Raw genomic sequence first — 8785 nt, 5'->3', positions numbered from 1 at the left:
CTGGTGTCAAACTTGACAGTATACTTGACAACATACCAGGCCAAACTGATCCTCATTGTTTCAGTAGCTTTGCAATCTGATGTCAATTGACAGTTACATTCCAACAAATCCATTTTACCATCAATACTCCAACCTCCTGCAACATTTTCCTCATAGCATGGCAGATCAAATAAAGGTGGCAGCAAATTAGCACAGGGGAAGGTAGGGAATGACCCGAGAAGTTGTCAACATAGGATAGAATCCATCAAGTTGCTTGGTAGGAGGTCGAACACAGGTAAATAAACCTTCTGCTGATTATCATTTCTTCAGCTAATGAATTAATACTTTCCCCCCCCCCACCAGGTTTTGAAGGAAGCAATGTCCATACCCAAAAGCTGGTCAGATGATCCAAACATTTTTAATCCTGAAGGACACACCCATCAGACTTAATGCAGATGGTGAGAACAATAAGGAGAATAATTTTTGACCAGATTCTTACCAATTGTATTTAAAAAGTGATATTTGTAAGAGAGACAGCTGCACAATTCTATTGATGACAATCCTCTAATATGTTCAGGAGCTCTACTACATGACAACTGAAAATGAGATGCCATCCTAGCAAAGCTCAAAACAGAAGTGATCTCATATAGATAGGCTAAATACAATCTCACAATCTGCCACTTCCCTTGCTGAACAATGATGGACAATTAAAGTATCAAGAAATAAAAGACTGGAGGAATCACATGATGGAGTAGTGGTCGGTAGGGTAAAACCAGCCCTCTCCAGAAAAAAGAAAAAAAAGTCAAGAAAAGACAAAGCTTAATAAATATAAAGTATAAGAAATAGAAGATAAAGTTGCAGAGAAGAGAAAGAAGATGGCACCCAAGAAGGATAAAGTAAAAACAACATGGGAAAAAAGAAGAAATCACCGGAAAAGAAAGAAGGCGGCATTACCTGTACGAAGGATCAGGGTGCTGTGGTGGCAAAGAACACCCAATCTCCAAGGTTGGTGCCGGCCCCGCAGGGTCGCGACCACCTGACCAGTGGGCTGCAAAAATGGCTCTCTGAGCTAAACAAAAATGCGCAACTGCATAATCAAAGGTAAAAGGAAACACCGATGGGAGGGGGGCTCAGCTGAGGAATGGGCAACCACGGCGCGACCAGCAGAGGGACGTCCGACACCAGGGCTCTCAGCTGAAAGATGAGGAAGGCGGCAGGAGAGGGAGTGAGGAACCAGGTGAGGAAGAAAGTCGGAGGGGTGAACGGCAAGAGGAGCAGCAGCAGGAGGCCCGACAGATGAGCAGCCCAGGAGGGGAGGATAAACAACAAGAGGCCCGACAAAGTGATACAAGCAACTCATCAGGAAAATCAGAAGAGACACAGAAACAAAGAAGACACAAACACAGGTACAGACACAGAAGAAGAGAAGGAAGAAGACCAAGATCTTAACAGAGAACTAGAAGGTAAAACAGATGGACAGAATATATATATAAAGCCTTTTTTGAAGAACAAATGAGAGCATTAAAAGAATGGTTGTCATTAGAATTTAGTGCAATTAAAAGAAAAATGAAAAGAACGGAAGATAAAATGCAAAGTTTAGAACGGGTCATGACAGAAATAGGGAAAAGAGTAGAAAATGTGGAAGAACGAGAAACGGCTGTAGAAATGGAAGTAAATGACTTGAGGAAAATTGGAAAAAAGTGACAAAAAAATTAAAGAGACACAAGAGTTGTTATCTCAGAAAATTGATATGTTGGAAAATTATAGTAGGCGAAACAACATAAAAATAGTGGGCCTGAAGGAGGGTGAAGAAGGCACAGACATGAAGGAATTTATAAAAGGATGGATCCCGAAGATCCTGGGAACGACAGAAATGCAGGAATAAATGGAAATAGAAAGGGCACACAGAGCACTAGCTCCGAAACTGCAGACACATCAAAAAACAAGATACATCTTAGTAAAATTTTTGAGATATTTGAAAAGAGAAAATATACTGGAGTGGGCAAGGAATAAAGTTAGAGAAGATAATAAACCATTGGAATACAAGGGTCAAAATTTTTTTTTACCCAGACATAAGTTTTGAACTCTTAAAGAAGAGGAAAGAGTTTAATACAGCAAACTTGATTCTATGGAAAAAAGGTTAAGAAAAAAGGAATTTAATGTCTTTAATTCATGTTAAGACATCCAGCCGTACTTAAAATATTTATAACCAGGGAGCAAAACAGACTGTTCTCAGACCCGGAGGAAGCACAAGAATTCGCAGAGCATTTGCAGTATAGAAGGAGAGATGAAGAGATGTAATAAGAATGAAGAAAGGTGATAAAGTATATATAAAAATGTAAAAACAATGTATATGTAAAGAACTAAAAAGGGAAAAGAGGGGAAGGAAGGGGGGGGAAGGGAGAGCTTTGTTATATGTGTAAAAAAAGTGTTTTCTGGGGGGGGTTGGGGGGAGAGAATAACCGTCACTGCGAAATCAGTTGACACTTGCGAGCAAAATCGCAATCCAAATGGAAAGGGGAGTTGTGGTTGCCCGGCAAGGGATAAGGGGCAACTCAGAGAGGAGGGGGCATTTGGGGTTAAGGTAATATTGAGTTTAAAAAGGGAAAACTGAGAGATGAAAATGGGAAAAAGGGGGATGGAGGTGGTGAGGAAGAAGAAAAGAGGTGTAACAAGATATTAGATGGCCACATTGAACTATATGACTATAAACATTAATGGAATACATAACCAAATTAAATTTACTAAAAAAAGAAAAACTAGATATAGCATTGGTGCAGGAAATGCCTCTAATTGAAGTGGATACGTAGCGGCAGCATCATATAATTCAAAAGCTAGAGGTGTAGCTATATTAGTTAACAAAAATGTACCAATTAAGATAGATGAGGAAATAATAGATCCAGCAGGGAGGTATGTAATGATAAAGTGTCAGATATACTCAGAATCTTGGAATTTGCTCAATATATATGCACCTAATGAGGAGGATCAAAAGTTTATGCAATGTTGGATAAAATTGGACAAAAGACCAGCAAAAAAAATAAAGTAGCCAAATATATGGTTAAATCAATGCAGGAAATGAAACTTATGAATATATGGAGGGAGGCAACATCCAAGAAAGGAGGAATATTCATATTATTCGAGTAGGCATAAAACATACTCAAGGATTGATATGTTTTTGCTGTCATTTATTCAAGGGAGAGTTAGGAAAACTGAGTATAAAGTTAGACTACTATCTGATCATTCACCCCCTATTATTAGCAATAGAATTGGAAGACATCCCACCAAGAACATGTAGATGGAGGTTAAACTCCATGCTACTTATAAGACAGGAATTTAGAGAGTTTATTGAATGCCAAATTAAAACATATTTTGAAATAAACACGGAGTCAATGAATGACAAATTTATATTATGGGGCGCAATGAAAGCCTTCTTTAGAGGGCAGATAATAAGTTATGTAACTAATATGAAAAAGGACTACAATTGGGAAATAGAGCAGTTGGAAAGGGAGATAGTAAGTACAGAAAAGGAATTAGTAAAAAGGGATGATATACCAAAAAAGAGAGAATTGGCAAACAAAAAAAAAATACGAAACATTACAAACATACAAGGTGGAGAAGAACATAATGAAAACGAAGCAAAAGTATCACGAACTGGGAGAAAAAACACAAAATATTAGCCCGGCAACTTAAAACAGAACAAGCTAAAAGAATTGTATTGGCATCAAGGAAAAAAGGACAAACAAATTACATATAACCCAATAGAGATTAATGAAAACTTTAAGGAATTTTATGAATTATACCAAACTGAGAACGAGGGGAAAGATGATAAAATAAAAGAGTTTTTTTAGCTAAAATTGAACTGCCGAAATTGCATGAAGAAGAACAAAACAAACTGATAAAACCATTTGAAATAGAGGAAGTACAGGATATATTAAAAAAGCTATCGAACAATAAAACACCAGGAGAGGATGGATTCCCAATAGAATTCTATAAAACATTTAGAGAGTTATTAATTCCTCCTCTCCTGGAAGTAATGAACCAGATAGAAGAAACACAAAACTTGCAAGATTCATATAAGACAGCAATAATTACAGTAATACCAAAGACGGGGAAGGATCCATTAACACCAGCATCATATAGACCAATATCGCTACTTAACTCAGATTATAAGATAATAGTGAAACTATTAGCAAACAGATTGGCCAATTGTGTACCAAAAATAGTAAAACAAGATCAAACTGGATTTATTAAGAAAAGATGAACAGTGGATAATGTCTGTAAACTTATTAATCTAATTCATGCAGTTCAAGGAAATAAGAAACCAACAGTGGCTGTTGCTTTAGACACAGAAAAAGCCTTTGACAGAGTAGAGTAGAACTATTTATTTAAAGTATTTCAGAGGTTCAATCTACCAGAAAAATATATTAATTGGATTAAAGCATTGCATAATGGATCATTGGCGAAGGTAAAAGTAAATGGATATGTACCAAGCCAATTTAAATTAAGTAGGTCAACTAGACAGGGATGTCCAATATCCCCCTCATTGTTCGCCTTAGCAATAGAACCATTGGCAGAACTGATAAGAACAGAAAATAAAATAAAAGGGATAAAAATAAAGGACAAGGAGTATAAAATCAGCTTATTTGAAGATGACATCATAATATACCTAACAGAACCAGAAATATCAATAAAAGAATTACATAAGAAATTGAAGGAATACGGAGAAATATCGGGGTACAAGATCAATGCAAATAAAAGTGAAGAGGTGCCAATGAGTAATGCAGATTATACATAATTTAAAAAAGAATCACCATTTAAATGGCAAGCACAAGCAATCTGATACCTAGGTATCAGGTTAGATAATAAGCCACTTGTACAGACTAAATTATCAGCCACTACTAAAGAAATTGCAGGAAGACTTAGAACATTGAAAAGAATTACCGCTAACGTTGATAGGGAGGGTAAATTGCATTAAAGTGAATGTGCTCCCAAGGATACAATACTTATTTCAATCTAACAGAGAAATTCTTTAATGAACTAAAGAGAATAGTAAGGAAATTCTTGTAGAAAGGGGTAAACCGAGGGTAGTGTTAGATAAATTATCGGAGAGGTATAACCAAGATGGTTTGCAGTTACCAAACTTTAAAAATTATTATAGAGCTGCACAATTAAGGTATTTATCAGACTTTTACCAGTCAAGGGAAAAACTAGACTGGACGAAAACAGAACTAGATAAAATAGGGGAGATGGTACCGGAACATATACTTTATAAGTGGGATGAAAAGCTGGTGCAATATAAAAGCTCACCAGTATTGCATCATTTACTTAATATAAAGAAGAAGATCCACTTAGAAAGGAAAAAAAAACAATTTACCAAATACCAAAATTGTTATTGATACAAAACCCATTAATCCCTTTTACAATAGATAACCTTTCCTTTAGAGAATGGGAGAGAAAAGGAATCAAAAGAATAGAAAATTGTGTTTTTGGGAAATAATTTATTAACATTTGAACAGTTGAAGTACAAATATGGAATAACTCATGGTACAATGTTTGCATATCACCAACTGAAAGTTTATTTAAAGGATAAATTGGGAAACAGATTGAGATTACCAGAAGGAAGCAGCTTTGAATATGTGATTACAGACACAATGATAATTAAAAGATTTATAACAAACATGTACATTAAGCTGCAAGATAAGGAAAATGAAGAAGTAAGCTATAAACCTAAATAAAAGTGGGAAAAGGATTTAAACATAAAGATAAAAAATGAAACATGGGAAAAGTTATGTTCTGGAACTATGAAGACAAGGTTATGCATGATACAGTATAATTGGTTACATAAGTTATATATCACTCCTCAAAAATTAAAAGAATAGGATCCAACATTATCAGATAGATGTTTTCGCTCTAAAAGCAAAATGGGACAACTAATTTGGGCATGTACCAAAGTGAATACGTTTTGGGAAGAACTAAATCAGATATTAAACAAAATCACAAAAAAATAACATACCAAAAAATCCAGAGATCTTTCTTTTAAGTAACATAAAAAGTAATAAATTAGGCCTTGTAATGGAGGATTAAAACCATGTACTCAGATGCTTTTTGCTTATGTGGAACTGACGACACTGGGTCCACACGCAGGTCACCTTACTTTCAGAACTAGCAGATGTAATTAAACTCAGCCATGGGGACTTATCTGAAGATACACTTTGAAATGGAATTCCACCGTGAGGCCCAGGGAAAGCAGTTGTCAAATACGACACTCTGAAATTGACGTATTGGTCACAACCTGTCTTGCTCAAGAAGTTTTAATGAGTCCTTGTATCTACGAGATAAACCAGGATATCATAGCATCCTGCTCCATAATAATTAATCTTCTAAATTGTAGAATAGTATGCTCAGCTTTGATTTTGACTGACAAATGTTAGAGGGAGTGGGTGCATGATTAATTGTTTTTGGGGTATAAAAGTCTGTGGTCCTGCTGCTGAAGTTTAGACTCTCCGAGGGGTGGGAACACCCCTTGTCAAGAAGGAAGAACAGCCAGAGTCCGAGCAACGTCCCGGTCGGGGGAGGTGGAGAAGCTGCTACCAGCGCCCTGACAACCTACTACAAGTGTGCAGTTGTTGCCTCGCTTCGGCAGTTGGGACCAGTCCAAGCGTTGATAAGTATAGTTGGGAAGGGCTTGCATATTGTAGTGTGAAATCAGCTTTTGAATTAGTAATAAACATTTGTATAAACTGAACTGCTCTCGGTGTGTGTGTCTATTTTCTTTCGGTAGCTAAAACACTGTGACCAATCTAAAATGAACAAAATGAGAGGTATAAGTTTACCCAAGACAATTGGCGCTGCGAGCAGGGTTGGTCTCAAGATGTTTCGCCGAAAGAAAGAGGTGAGCCCTGAGCAGTTTTTGATTCCGGGATGGACTTCCAAAGATGATGGGTTTGGCATGCTGGCTAATACCCTGTCTTTGTTGGGACCACCCATCAGTTGGGATGAAAGGTTAGAACCCTTAAGTGTGCCTCTGGGAGAGCGGGTTGCCACTCTCCTCCGAGAAAGTAAATTTCCAAAAAAACGGGGGACGCTGACAGACGGTTTTTGGCTGCTGGCCACAGCCTTACGCCACTCCGTTCAGCGTGAAGTTGAATTAGTTCAGCAGCAGGTAAAGTCTGAACATAAGAGAAAACAACTAGAGGAGGAAGTAGAGACTCTGCGACAGCGCTGCTCGATGATGAGCGAAATTGTTAGCACCAGTCAGGATCGAGCCAAAGAATGGGAGGATAAGCATGTTCAAACAATTTGCCGTAATATTAAACTCCGGCAACAGCTCTGTGCGAATAAGGAAAAGCAAGGGGTAGAACCTGATCCACACCGTATTCGTGCCATGATAAGGAATGGCAATGATCCTGATGTAATTGATGATTGGGACGGGAATATCTGGTATGATGATAATGGTAATAATGCAGATACCCCCCGGCATGTGCCTGGCATACTCCCCTCTCCCTCCGCTGTTCAAGCCCGCCCCGTAAGGCAGCGGACTGTCCAAGCAGATGAAGGCGAGAGGGGGGATGATGTAAGTGTAGAAACTGAAGGGACCGGTGCTCCGATCTCCCAAGCGGACCCAGGGGAAGGCTCCCAAACCCCTGCTTATGCTAGGTGGGCTCCCCCCTCAACGGGATGGTCTCAGCAGCCTCCCATGTGCCAGAGTGGTAACAGGGGTCGGGAGCAGTCAACAACAATACGTGACTTTACTATAAAAGAGCTGGCCGCCATTGGAGATCGTTTTAGGCAAAAGACAGGAGAAACTTTGGCGGCCTGGCTTCTGCGGGTTTGGGAGCAAGGGGGAGGTAGCATATATCTGACCCCTGAGGAATTGTTGGGGTTAGGATCATTAACTACTGATATTCGAGTCACTGCTGAATTACGTGGCAGAAGGAGAGATGTAGACTATTTACTTGCTACTCTAGGAGAAGCCCTGTTACGGGTGTATCCGTCACCAGTAGATTGGGATCTGCATTTGCAGAACCATTGGGGCACACCAGAGGAGGGTATAGCAGTGATTCGCCAACAGGCCGTGGCCTCTGCTTTGTATGCGGGGCGCCTGAGGCTGTGGATGCATGGGGGGAGCCCTGATGAAGAATTATTCACAGCTGGAATGCATACCCGATTGGTTCGTTCAGCCCAACCTACTATACGGGGACTGGTCCTGTCTGTAACTAGTCCGCTAATTGGGCACCTCGTATCTGAGGCGGTGCACGCCCTATCTGGACTCCAGGAACTGGAGTTGGGAGGTAAAATCCACTCACGTACAACCCAGGTTAAAGCAGACAGACAGGATGAAAGGAGAGGGGCTGCTGTTAATAATGGACTGACCAGAAAAGAGCTTTTTCTAACTTTGTTAAAGTTAGGCGTACCTAAAAGTGATATTGATGGGAAACCTACTGCAGTCTTGTATGCCCTTTATAAGAGGAAGGCAGGGGAACATCATCCCCAGATGCTGGGTCCTCCCGGCCCAGCTGTGCCTTCTGCTCCCACTGCTGCTTCTATCGAGTCAGCTTCTCCTGCCCCAGTTACCCGTGATGAGGTACAACAATGGGTTAAACAGGCTCTTAAGGATAACAATAGCATGTGGTCCTGGAAACCCCCGAACCCTTCTGAAGCCTGAAAGTGTGGGCAGGATTCCCGTGTCTATTCCATCGAGACACGGCGCACACACGGGGATCCGCGGCCCTACATACCATTAACAATTCACTGGGGTGGGGGTAATGATCGCCAATACTTGGCTTTGGTTGACACCGGTGCAGAG

General features: G+C 39.7%; 1 protein-coding gene across 3 annotated transcripts in view; it reads right to left on the bottom strand.

Moving 5' to 3' along the window:
• Window positions 1-8785, bottom strand: part of LOC138759356 (terminal uridylyltransferase 7-like) — a 147135-nt gene that overhangs the window by 6139 nt on the left and 132211 nt on the right. The window lies entirely within an intron of this gene.

Source organism: Narcine bancroftii, chromosome 1, assembly GCF_036971445.1.
Source record: "Narcine bancroftii isolate sNarBan1 chromosome 1, sNarBan1.hap1, whole genome shotgun sequence".
Classification (NCBI taxonomy): Eukaryota; Metazoa; Chordata; class Chondrichthyes; order Torpediniformes; family Narcinidae; genus Narcine; species Narcine bancroftii.
The sequence above is the reverse complement of the archived record's forward strand: the minus strand, read 5'-3'. Positions and strand labels throughout refer to the sequence as shown.